Here is a 13,459-nt window from a genome sequence, read left to right as displayed (position 1 = left end):
AGCCACCGCGCCCGGCCTAGAATACATTCTTAAATGTGGTTATGTTATACATCATTTTAATGCACATTTCTCACTTTATGTTTTTTTGCTAATGACTTATTACTTGCTGTTTATTTTATATTTATTTTAGACTATGGAAATTCTGTTAGACAAAAAGCAAATTCAAGCAATTTTCTTATTCTAGTTCAAAATGGGTCATAAAGCAGAGCAAACAATTCGCAACATCAACAATGCATTTTGCCCAGGAACTGCTAACAAACATACAGTGCACGGTGGTTCAAGATGTTTTGCAAAGGAGACGAAGGCCTTAAAGACAAGGAGCATAGTGGCCGGCCTTCAGAAGTTGAAAACAGGCCGGGCGCAGTGGCTCACGCCTATAATCCTAGCTCTTGGGAGGCCGAGGCGGGCGGATTGCTCAAGGTCAGGAGTTCAAAACCAGCCTGAGCAAGAGCGAGACCCCGTCTCTACTATAAATAGAAAGAAATTAATTGGCCAACTGATATATATATGTAAAAAATTAGCTGGGCATGGTGGCGCATGCCTGTAGTCCCAGCTACTCGGGAGGCTGAGGCAGAAGGATCGCTGGAGCCCAGGAGTTTGAGGTTGCTGTGAGCTAGGCTGACGCCATGGCACTCACTCTAGCCTGGGCAACAAAGCGAGACTCTGTCTCAAAATAAATAAATAAATAAAAAAAATAAAAAAAATAAAAAAATAAAAAAAAAAAAGAGAAAAAAAAAAAAACAGAAGTTGAAAACAACCAATGGAGAGCAATGTTGAAGCTGGTCCTCTTACAACCACATGAGAAGTTGCCGAAGAACTCAATGTTGACCATTTTTCGGTCATTGGTCATTTGAAGCAAATTAGAAAGGTGAAAAAGCTCAGTAAGTGGGTGCCTCATGAGCCGACCAAAAATCAAAAGTAATCTTCATTTTGAAGTGTCCTCAACAGTAAATTGTTTCTCAATTGTATTGTGAACATGCGACAAAAAGTGGATTTTATACTATAACTGGCGACGACCAGCTCAGTAGTTGGATTGAGAAGAAGCTCCAAAAAAGCACTTCTCAAAGCCAAACTTGCACCAAAAAAAGTCATGGTCACTGTTTGGTGATCTGCTGCTGGCCTGATCCATTACAGCTTTCTGAATCCCAGCGAAACCACTGCATCTGAGAAGTATGCAGTGCAAATAAATGAGATGCACTGAAAACTGCAACACCTGCAGCTGGCATTGGTCAACAGAAAGGGCCCAGTTCTTCTCCACAACAACATTATTTGTTCATCTTTCATTAATACAAAGTTAGAAAAGTCCCACCCAAAGACAGACAGACATAATTTTATCTAGGAGCACTTGAGGAGAAGAATACAGTGAGCTCTCCGTGTTCTTGGGGTCCTCAGCCATGGAGCCAACCAAACACAGATTGAAAATGTTGGGGGGGAGGGAGGAAACAGTAAAAATAACAATACATTAATGAAAAATAGTACAAATTCAAAAGTACAATATAACAATTATTTACATAGCATTTACACTGTATTAGGTATAGTAAGTTATCTAGAATGGACTTGAGCATCCATGAAATTTGGTATTCATGGGAGTTTGGGAACCAACACCCACAAATACTGAAGGATGATTGTATTAGATAAAACTTTGAAAAACTTCATTAATATATGCATCCCCCAAATATACCAGGTAGTGTCACCTTGAAGTAGAAGTCCCTCCTTCTCCCAAAAAGGAGAAAAACCACTAGACTCATAGGCTTGATTTCCCCTGGGTGGACAGAGATTGGTGACTGGGCGTTAATCATCTTCCACAATAAGTAGAAGAGGTTGTCACCAGAAGAGGTGACAGGATTTGCTGGGAAAGCAAGGATGGCAATATCGTTTATCTAGATGGTGACAGTGGGCACACAATGTATCTATTTGTCAAAACTCATGAAACTTATTGAATAATTGCTTTTTGACTATATGTATATTATAATTCAATAAAGTTGATTAAAATAAGCAATGGGAAAAGTGGGACCTGCGCATGCTCTGCTAGTTGTCCTTGTTCTAAGCAGTACATTCAGTTTGTTTTCATGGAAACTTGGCTGGGTGTGGTGGCTCATGCCTGTAATCCTAGCACTCTGGGAGGCCAAGACAGGTGGATTGCTGAAGGTCAGGAGTTTGAAACCAGCCTGAACAAGACCGAGACCCCGTCTCTACTAAAAAATAGAAATTAATTGGCCAACTAAAAATATATAGAAAAAATTGGCTGGGCATGGTGGCACGTGCCTGTAGTCCCAGCTACTTGGGAGGCTGAGGCAGGAGGATTGCTTGAGCCCAGGAGTTTGAGGTTGCTGTGAGCTAGGCTGATGCCATGGCACTCTAGCCCGGGGAACAGAGTGAGACTCTGTCTCAAAAACAAAACAAAACAAAACAAAAAAACAAAAAGCATGGAAACTAAACAAAAGAGCACAGGGCAGAAAACATTTGGATTGAAGAAATGTTAGTTTTCTGGATTATAAAAGTTAAATGTCATTCCTCCAGCAACATTTCTTAGGAGCTCACTAACTGTTTTAATCTCCATCTCTTAAACTTGTGATTGTCATTCCAAGAGAACAAATCAGACCAGGCACAGTGGCTCACACCTGTAATCCTAGCACGCTGGGATGCCAAGGCAGGAGGATTGGTATGGTCAGGAGTTCAAGACCAGTCTGAGCAAGAGTGAGACCCATCTCTACTAAAATTAGAAAAAATTAGCCAGGTGTGGTGGCATGCCTCTGTGGGGCCAGCTACTTGGGAGGCAGAGGCAGGAGGATTGCTTGAGCCCAGGAGTTTGAGGTTGCTGTGAGCTAGGCTGGTGCCAGGGCACTCTAGCCCTGACAACAGAGCAAGACTCTGTTTCAAACCAAAACAAAACAAAAAACCAACAGAACAAATCAGAGAACCATGCATTCAAATTTAGTTTCTTTTGAGTATTCATACAGTTAAACACTTTTCCTTTACCTAGATGGATGATAAGTAGTCACTAAGTCAGAAAAATACAGGATTATTTTCTCATAGACTATCCCTATTTTTGGTCTGGTTGTTCTGGATATTTTATAAAATACCTAAAAGTTAAACTGTGATCTAAAGTGTAGTAATAGTAGCTAATATTTATTGAATCTTTACTCAACCCCAAGTGCTGTACTTTACATGTTTAAGCCATTAGCCATTTAGCAGCTAAAGTAACTAGAAATGGTATAGTCACAATGTAATTTAGCTACGCCAGAGCAGTATTTGGAAAAGACTTAGAAAAATATACAGATTTCTTTTTGCTTTTCCCCAGTTCCATAATGTCAACACTGTCTTTCCCTTGTCCTTGCACCAAAACTTGAGTCATCCTTGACTTGTTTTTGTCATACCCTCCAAATCCATTTCACAGCAAATCTTGTTGGTTCTACTTTCAAAACACATCCAGAATCTGATGTATTCCCCACCTCTGATGCTAATACCCAAGTCCAAGTCACTGGGACCTCTTTCCAGGATTGCTCAATGGTCTCCTGTGAGCTCCAAGCCTCTCCCTCTGTCATCTTATTCTCTTTCTCCACTTAGCAGTGAGAACGATGATGTTTAGAAAATCCAAGTCAAATTGTTTCACCTTCCTGCTCAAAATCCTCCAATAGTTTCCCATCCCACTTGAATAAAATCCAAAATACTTATGATCGTTTCCAGAGACTTAAGTTCATGAATCTGTCACCACCTTTCTGCTCTCATTCCCATTATATACTTATTACTTATTAATATACTTATTATCTTTATATACATATTACATCCTTATATATTATATACTTAGCCCTCGGGCTGAGCTAGTACCACCCTCCTTGCAGTTCTTTCATCCTATGTCTGAAATTTGCACGTGCCTTTACCTGGAATTTCCAACTCACATATTCACAGAGTTCTCCCCCACATTTTCCAGTTCTCTGTGCGTATGTATCCCTGCCAGAGAAGGTTTTCTCTGAGCAAAAACAGCCAGTCAGTGCCTCGTTACTCAGGCATTTTACACCGTTTGATTTTTCTTCATAACTCTTACTACGATCTGACATATGTTTTCTTCTTATTTATTTATTGTCTGTCTCCTGTGCCCCCATCTTATACCCCCCTCTAGAAAGACAGCTCCACCAGAGCAAAAGCTTTGTCATTTTGCTCATGGCTGTTTCCATAGCACCCAGAACACTGCTTGGCACAGAATAGGTGAATGAATGAGTAATGTCTTTTTGGTGACTCTAATTTTTAGAAAACAAATATTCATGATCCCATTACCTAATTGCTTCACGGGCTTTTGAGGATTGCAAGGCCGTCTAATCACAAATGGCCCTAGTCTATAGTGTTGTTGGTTAGTTTTGCTTTACCTTTTTCAGCAGCTTCTCTCTCCCTTTTTAACAAAAGGTTTTCTGCTTTTTTTTTCATTAAGAATTTGAATTTTAATATAATTTTTCTTTTCTTTTTTCTCTTTTTTTTGAGACAGAGTCTCGCTTTGTTGCCCAGGCTAGAGTGAGTGCCGTGGTGTCAGCCTAGCTCACAGCAACCTCAAACTCCTGGGCTCAAGCGATCCTCCTGCCTCAGCCTCCTGAGTAGTTGACACTACAGGCATGCGCCACCATGCCCGGCCAATTAATTTCTTTCCATTTATAGTAGAGACGGGGGTCTCACTCTTGCTCAGGCTGGTTTCGAACTCCTGACCTCGAGCAATCCGCCCACCTCGGCCTCCTGGAGTGCTAGGATTACAGGCGTGAGCCACTGCACCTGGCCTCTTTTTTTTTCTTCTTAACAAATGACATTCATGTTGGAACAAAAGGTTTTTTAACAGGCACGAGAGCTCTGCATTTGGGACCCTCCTAGCCCTCTCTCCCTGTCTCTTTACTTAGTTATTCCTGATTTGTATCCTTTTTTTTTTTTTTTTTATTTTTTTTATTTTTCTACCCTGTCCACTAGGAATTGATTTGTATCCTTTACAGTAAACCAGGGGTCCTCAAAGGTTTTAAACAGGGGGCCAGTTCACTGTCCCTCAGACCTTGGGAGGACTGACGGAGAGTGTGGCGCACATTCCACACATGCGCACTGTGGGCCCCAGACGAGCTGCTAAGCAGGACAGGCAGCGGGCGGCAAAAACACCCACAGGCCAGATGAATGTCCTCGGCAGGCCGCACGTGGCCCGAGCCGTAGTTTGAGGACCCCTGCTGTAAACTGTAATCATAAGCATAGTATTTCCTTGAGTTCTGTGGGTCATTCTAGTGAATTATTAAACCTGAGGGGGTCCTTGAAACCCCCAGATTTGCAGCCTGTTGGTAAGAAGGGTGGGTGGCCTGGACACCTCCAAACTGGAATCTGAAGCAAGGGCAGTCTTTTGGGGGACTCTGCCCTCTAACCTGAGGAGTCTGAATGCTAACTCCATGTGGTTGGCATCACGCTTTTATTGCAGTACCTTAATGTGTGATCTTGTTCAAAGACCCTTTAGTTACTACATGTCGTTGATTCATTCCCATTGAATCCCAGCTGACGGACAGCACTGTCACTCCTGCCTGAATGAAGCTCACCACTCATGTATCTTCTTCCTCAGGCTCATCACAGCTTTTCCACGCTTAGGAGCTCTAGACAGCACTTCAGTACTATACTTTGGAGGGACATTTTAAACAGCAATATCACTGGGGAAAAAAAAAGTACCCAAATGCAAAAAAAAATGTGGCATTAAAATAGACTGCAAAAAGAACACTTGTTTATGAGAGCAGAAACAAGAAGGCAGAGCATTCATTACCTGTTCGAGCTCAGCTGGGAACGTGCACATCGGATGAATCGAAGTTTTTGCTGCTCTGCCCATGTCTAGAAATGACTGAGAAAATTCCACGAATGTTGACTTGGGGGCTACAGATAAATTTCAGCAGGTAAGTGAATCCACAGATATGGCATCTGTGAATAATGAGGCTCAACTCTGCAAACACATACATGGTTAGAACTGTCTTTCTCACATCCTAAAAGAAATACGATGTACTTTCCAAATGAAAGTACACAGGAGACACTGTGAAATCCTAGGGTCTTGCGTTTAACAAAAACTACCCAGATTTGTATTGCTCCTAGGCCTATAACAGAGGAATGGCCTAGAAAAACATGGTAAAAATATTTTATCTCTTTAAAACAGCCTCCACTCGTTTTTGATAACTAAAGCCTGCATCTCTGCCTCAGGCCAGTGGTTGGGAGGGGCAGGGTAAGCCTTTCGTTTATTTGTGCAGCAAGAGATGGTCCAGCCCGACCTGGTAAAGGGAGATCCTGGAGGAGGTCACAAGATTGCCCTCAGTGGAGATGGGATGATCAGACTTATCAACTGTAGTTGAACAGTATTTGCCTGAAGCTGAGAAGCCGTCCTTTAAAAGCTCTGTATTTCTGCAAATGTTCAGGAAAAATTTGGATTTTGAGATAAAAGGTCTACCGTTTTTTCCTCCTTTGCTGGCAAAGTAAACTCTCTTTCCTTCCTCCTCAAACCACTTGTCCTTGTTCTTCTTTGGCTTCGTGGACAAATGCTGAGTTTTCAGTAACAGGCTCTGATCTTGTTTGTTTCTGCAGCTGCTCTTTCTGCTCCACACCGAGCAAGGGTTGGACTCAGCTCCTTGTCCTTGATTTCCTCCCAAACTACTCACACAGGCCTTTGAGTAGCTTAAGGGAAGGCTTGGGAATGAAAAACTTGGTTATATTGCAATAACACAAATTAAAATAGAATGTTAAACATCATCTCTTAAACTACCCTTCAGTCCCTTCATCTCCCCCTTCAGGAATTTTTAATAGTACATCTGAGTCTTTAATGTCTTTGTTAAAAACAGCAGACTATCTACCTACTTCAGACCTTAAGCTTAATAGCACTGGCCAAGGCTTTCAGGCTGTTTTTGTCTCCTCTTTCTCAACAATGTCTATAAATAGAAGAATAGGAACAGAAATTTAGTTTTGTGGAAATGAATTAATGATAGCCACTTTTGGGGTTGGTCTTGCTCTGTGGCCCGGGCTAAAGTGCAGTAGCATCATTATAGTTCACTGCAACTTCAAACTCCTGGGCTCAAGTGATTGTCCTATCTCAGCCTCCCAAGTAGCTGGGACTACAGTTGTGCGCCACCACACCCAACTAATTCTTCTATTTTTTGTAGAGACAGTTTCACTCTTGTTCAGGATGGTCTTGAACTCCTGGCCTCAAGCAATCCTGCCACCTCCAGCCTCCCAGAGTGCTAGGATTACAGGTGTGAGCCATAGTGCCTGGCCTGATACCCTCTTTTTGACAAGCATAGTTAGCTGTGGTAGATTTAGTAGCATTTCCCCCCCTCTCTGTTACTGATGTCAAACCTGTTTAATCCTTGAAACATCTCTATGAGAAAGTTTTATTCCAAATTTACAGATGAGGAAAAGGCCTAGAGAAGTTAAGCAACTTCTGACTTCTGAACTCTGTTCATGGAGCTTCATATAAAGAGTTCAACCTGGATCTAAGGGGCCAGGTTGTGTTGTCAGGGTGGCAGTCTGCCTTCAGTTCTTAGTGTGCTCTTGGCAAGAATGATCAGACACACCGAAGTGTTAAGTCCAGACCGTTATCCTGGTCTCTGCCTCCCTGCTTGGAAGAGTCACCAGCAGGACCAATTCACTGAGTAACCTCAGGTAGGAAGCAGTTTCACATGAGCAGCTTTTTGTTGTAGAACAAAACGGGTCTATCACCAAGAATGGCCGACTCACTCACTGATAGACTGACCCACTCTCTCTCTCTCTAAGTCTCTCTCTGATTTCTTGGATTGTTTCCTTTTATTAGCTGAGTCTGGGGGCAGGCTCTTGGAGAGGTGTGGGATGTTATCAAATAATCAACAGGTGTCCTCAAAATCTGCATTCATGAGCTCCATCTCTGAAAGCCCGCCTGGGGTTAACCACAATGCAGATCCAAGCTAATGGCATAATAATTACCTTTACGCTACTCTAGGTCACCTTCTAAATCCTATCATGCCTGGGCCGGGGAATTCTCACATTGATAAAGGATTACCTCCTTCCCCAGGTCTAGCAGTTGCTTGGGATAGGATTAAGGGGTGGGGCATACAAAAATGAAGAGCTCGCCCTTATCCTTCTTCCCAGGTGGAACAATTGCTCAGATAGCACCAAAGCTGGGAGTCCTTGTTCTGGGAAGAACTGGAGATCCTAACTATCTACCTAACAGTTTAACTCTCACACTAGATTTGCTTACTTCCCAACACTCTGATTTCCCTAACAAGAGATGCCTGGATTAATGAGAATATACTGTATTATGTATATCATATCATTGTTTAAAAAAAATCTATGATCAGATTACATGATGAAAATATTCAAATTAAAGATGTGGGTTTTTTGGTTCTTGTTTTTCATGGAGATACTCTATATAGTTAAGAAGATGTTGAAAGGCCAGTACTAAAAATCAGATTGTTTCTATTTGAAAGTATTGTATAACTCAGGAATAAAGGTTTTAAAGATGCACTTAATTATATTGGTTAATTATTTCCTTACAGTCTTGTGGTGACTTTCTGATGTTGTAAGGCAGTTTTGAAAGTATATGTGGATTAAAAGAGTAAAAGTACAACAGCAGAAGCATGTCCAGATCATATAAGTTAATTTAAAATTTCACCACAATTCAGTTTTAAAACTTTTCCACCGCTCAAAACTTTTCCTCAAGTTCATTTTCACCTTTTAATAATAAGCACAAGGGGGTAAAATGTGGGCACTCACATGCAGGCAACACATAAGTCAGTTTACTTAGAGAAAAGAAAAATCACTTAGTGCCACCTAGTGGTATACAGGTAGATAGCAAGTTGATTTTGGAGTTCCTGAAATCCTCGGATTCAAGATTTCCCCCCCCCATGGGATCATTAAATCAGCTACTAATATTTATGGTTTATAACTGGAACTCGACTTCAAAATATCCACAAGCTTATCCAAAATCTTTACTAGATAAATTTTAAGTACTTTATTTTAAAAAAGAATGATGTTCTTCCTTCAAATGAGTGTTTACTTGGAGCTCTAGTATGTTCAGTTGATAAATGCTTAGCAACTTTGTGTGAACCAGAAAGGATCCACTCGCTTCCCCACTTGGGGAAATTAACTTTGTTAAAAAAACAAGCTGTGGAGGAATGCCCCAAAATAGAAAGAGTGGTTATCTTTGTGTATTGGAAAATGAGTGTTTCCTTTTGGTTTTATTTTTCTTAAGTATATTATATTTAATATATATGTATACATATTTGAAAAGACTGTAATAAACTTTATTTTTAAAAAGTGAACATAACATTTCAAAATATTGCAAAAGTGCCTCATAAAGTTCTCCCCAAACAGCAATTTTCCTTGAAAATCATTTGCCTTTGCCATTTCCTCCCTATTGGTGGCAGTGGTTAATTGAGAACATTTTGTCTCAGCCTCCCAGCCTCATGACATAACTCCTTGCAGGAAACCCTGCATGTTATTCGGCTTCATGGAAGCTCAGTGTCCCATGATTAATTAAATTATGTCAGTGTAAAGTTCATAAGGTGGAATGCACATAATTCTAACAGTGTTCCTGGAAAACAGTGTTTTATTACAGAAAAATTATTCAGAGAAACAATAATTCCAGCAAACAGTTATGTAAGTAGAGATGTCAAATAGAATAATAATAATAAATGCCTAACTTAGATTCCAATTCTGGCTCTGATTCTTACTATCCACGTGACCTTGAGCAAATCGCTTGATCCCCTTCTGCATTTGTTTCTCAACTATAACATGGAGATAATAAAAATACCTACCTTACAGGTTTGCTATGGGAGTTAAATAATAGATGTATGGCATATATTAAATGCTCAAAAAGTTAGGTATTACTACCATTATTTTACTATTGATATTATTTTCTTAGAGTAGTACCTAAAAGATCTGTCTTAACTGTGACTTTAGGGGAAATCTGATCATAACACTCCCATAGGTGTAGATACAAAATTCTAAATATGGGAGAGTAGGACAAAGTGCTGTCCTTGGTTCTGAAACCACCACACTCAGAAGGGCATGCTTGCTTTGCAACCTCAGGATACTAGTGATTTCCTGATCCAACCTCTTCCAAGAATTTTGAAACAGGTGAGGGCAAAAGTGCAAGAAAATGCATATGCACACTCATGTTTGTGCATGCACACAGACACACTCAGAGGAAGAGAGGAGGGAGGGGAAGGGAAGGAGAGAGAGACAGGGAGAGAGAGAGAAGGAAGAAGAAGAAGGAGGAGGAGAAGGAGAAAGTAGGAGGAGAAGGAGAAGGAGTTCCTGAGAAGTTCCTGATAGTTCTTGAGAAGCTGCTAGGCAAGGAGTGGGAAGAAATACATACTTGACATAGTTTTCAAATTACATTGCTTGCTGTCATCAAGAAAGAACCAGACAAACCCCTGGCATTTGGCAGAGAGTTGTGGGTGTGTGTTGAGGGAGTAGTTTATATATTCCTTCCTTCAAGCTTTCCTTGTACTTATCTCTGTATCTAATGACTTGGAGTTAGCACCTAATCACTAAACTGCATATTCCCTGGGGGCAGGGACTGGGTCTTGTGCACTCTTGTGAGGACAAAAGATTATGCCTGTGTCTTGGTTAGCTGGGGCTGCCATACCAAAGTATTATAGACTAGCTGTGTTTATTTTCTCACAGTTATGGAGGCTGGGAGTCTGAGATCAGAGTGCCAGCATGGTCAGGCTCTGGTGCGGGCTCTCTTTCTGGCTGTGAATAGCTATAACTTCCTCCCAGGGCCCTTACGCAGGGGCTGGTGGTGAAGGGTAGTGGGGCTACCTCTATGGAGCAAGCTCTCTTCTTATAAGGACACTAATCTTTATCATGAGGGCTCCTAATTACCTCCCAAAGGCCACATCTCCAAATACCATCACATTGGAGGTTAGAATTCACCATGTGGATTTTGGGGGTATATAAACACTCAGTCCACAACAGCTTGTAAAGTGGGAAACGGTAGTTTTATCAAAAGCGGAAGATATAATCTAGGCCTCTCTGTTTTGATCTCAGTGTACAATTCTTCTTTTTCATGTTGCAGATTAAGTAAGATGAATCTGGTATTGGCACATACAGCGTTGTCATTGTGAAAGTGCCTATATTAAAATAAGGTAAGGTTCCCCCATAATATGCCGAAATAAAAAAAAAAAATAAGGTAAGGCCATAAGGCAAGAATTGTGATAAAATACTGAATTCCACAGAAGTAAGACATTAACTAAAAGTTAACTCGTGATTGTCCCCTAACTTGCCTACTGCTATAATTGCTTACTATTTAAGTGTCATGTATCCTCGACAGCAGAAAGACTGTGACTTCTCCCATTGCTTCTCTGGATAACATTGCTATTGTAAAACCTAGAAGTGGTTTTTGAGATATCTTCTAGACTCTGTATTTGGGGATACCAACTGACTGGACTAGTGTCCACGTACGGGAACAGATCCAACAGGTCCTGTGACCCTCTTCCCAGAAACTCTCAGCCAAGAAGACAATTTCTGCTTCCCAGCCCTATGAATTCAAACCCAGCCAACCAACAGACCCAATTCCCTAGCCTTTTGTTTGTCAAACCACCTTTAAAAATCTTAGCTCGCAAATTCTTACGGAGATGGATTTGAGAAATTTCTTCCATCTCCTTCTTGGTGCCTTGTGATGTTAAACTCTCTCTCTCTCTGCTGCAACTCCTGCTGTTTCAGTATATTGACCTCTATCTGGGCAGCGGACAAGTGACCCAGTTGGGTGGTGACAATTGTCTTTGTTTACTTGGTTACCTGCACAGGAGCTGTGTAGATTGACTGTGCTGGGAGTGACAGTGACCTAGAAGTGTGGAACATGTCAGTATGGAACCTGGATGGCAGAAAAGGCCAGAGTCTAACTACACTAAGAGATGACAGCTGGGTGGAGCCCAAGTGGACTGTGATCTAAAGCTAGTTTAATGTAACATGCAATAATAGCTACGACTTGCGTAGCATTTACTATGTGCCTGCTGTTCCAAGCACATTATATATTGACTCATTTTAGTTATTACAAAAACCCTAGCCAGGCGGGGTGGCTCACGCCTGTAATCCTAGCTCTCTGGGAGGCCGAGGCGGGAGGATTGCTCGAGGTCAGGAGTTCGAAACCAGCCTGAGCAAGAGCGAGACCCCGTCTCTACTATAAATAGAAAGAAATTAATTGGCCAACTAATATATATAGAAAAAATTAGCCGGGCATGGTGGCGCATGCCTGTAGTCCCAGCTACTTGGGAGGCTGAGGCAGAAGGATTGCTTGAGCCAGGAGTTTGAGGTTGCTGTGAGCTAGGCTGACGCCATGGCACTCACTCTAGCCTAGGCAACAAAGTGAGACTCTGTCTCAAAAAAAATAAAAAAAAAAAAATAAAATAAAAACCCTAAGTGGAAAACTTATTATTCCAATTTTACAGAGGAGGAAACTGAGGCAAAAGTATGTAAAGGGCCTTGATGAAGGTCACATAGTCAGTGTCACAAGAAAAGCTAGAATTCAGGCAGTCGGGGCCAGTGCCTGTTGTCTTAACCACTGTGGTATAGTACCTTTCCTGAAATGTAAGCAGCATGCTACAGTTAATTTTCCTCCTGGGTTTAGTCTCCTATCATTCATTGTAGTTAATATCTGAAGACTGTGAGGAGTTGAGGTGAGGGAAAGATTGAGGATGAGAATTGGGAAGTGGCTTCCCTTTGCAAAGTGATTCACTCAGGTAAGGGAGTGAGGGTCTTTAAGAAAGTGGGTGCAGCCTGATCAGGCCAGGGCAGAGAGTCTGACTCATTTGTCTGAGGAGGGTCCTGGGGAGTTGGAGGCTTGTGGTAGTCCAAATCTTCTAAATCCTGTCAAACACTCTTAGTAAAATTCTTGGTGTCCCATTCCTTAGTGACTGATGCTATAATTGTCATGTAAGGAATCATGAGGCTGAACAACCTGAAGGAGTTTGGTCCCTAGTTATCTCAGCTTTGGTTCTAAATAATAATAGAAAGACATTAGTTCCTCCTCATTCAGAGAATTTAGGGATTTGAACTTTTATTCTCTGTATTTAAACTTACTGGTTTTGTTAAAAGTGACCATCCCACAATGTTGAATTCCTCATGCTCTTCATACTATTATAAGGCCAGAGAGTAGCTCGGTTTCCCTAAATCACTTTTAAAGGTCCTACTATAAATAGAAATAAATTAATTGGCCAACTAATATATATAGAAAAAATTAGCCGGGCATGGTGGCGCATGCCTGTAGTACCAGCTACTCGGGAGGCTGAGGCAGAAGGATTGCTTGAGCCCAGGAGTTTGAGGTTGCTGTGAGCTAGGCTGATGCCACAGCACTCACTCTAGCCTGGGCAACAAAGCGAGACTCTGTCTCAAAAAAAAAAAAGATATTAAAGAGATAAGTATATTTCCTTCTGCCTTATAAAGCCATCTAGCAATAAATTATTTTTGCTAAAGTAGAAAAAAATCATACAGAGGAATA

The sequence above is a fragment of the Microcebus murinus genome, chromosome 14, assembly GCF_040939455.1.
Source record: "Microcebus murinus isolate Inina chromosome 14, M.murinus_Inina_mat1.0, whole genome shotgun sequence".
Taxonomy (NCBI): Eukaryota; Metazoa; Chordata; class Mammalia; order Primates; family Cheirogaleidae; genus Microcebus; species Microcebus murinus.
The sequence above is the reverse complement of the archived record's forward strand: the minus strand, read 5'-3'. Positions refer to the sequence as shown.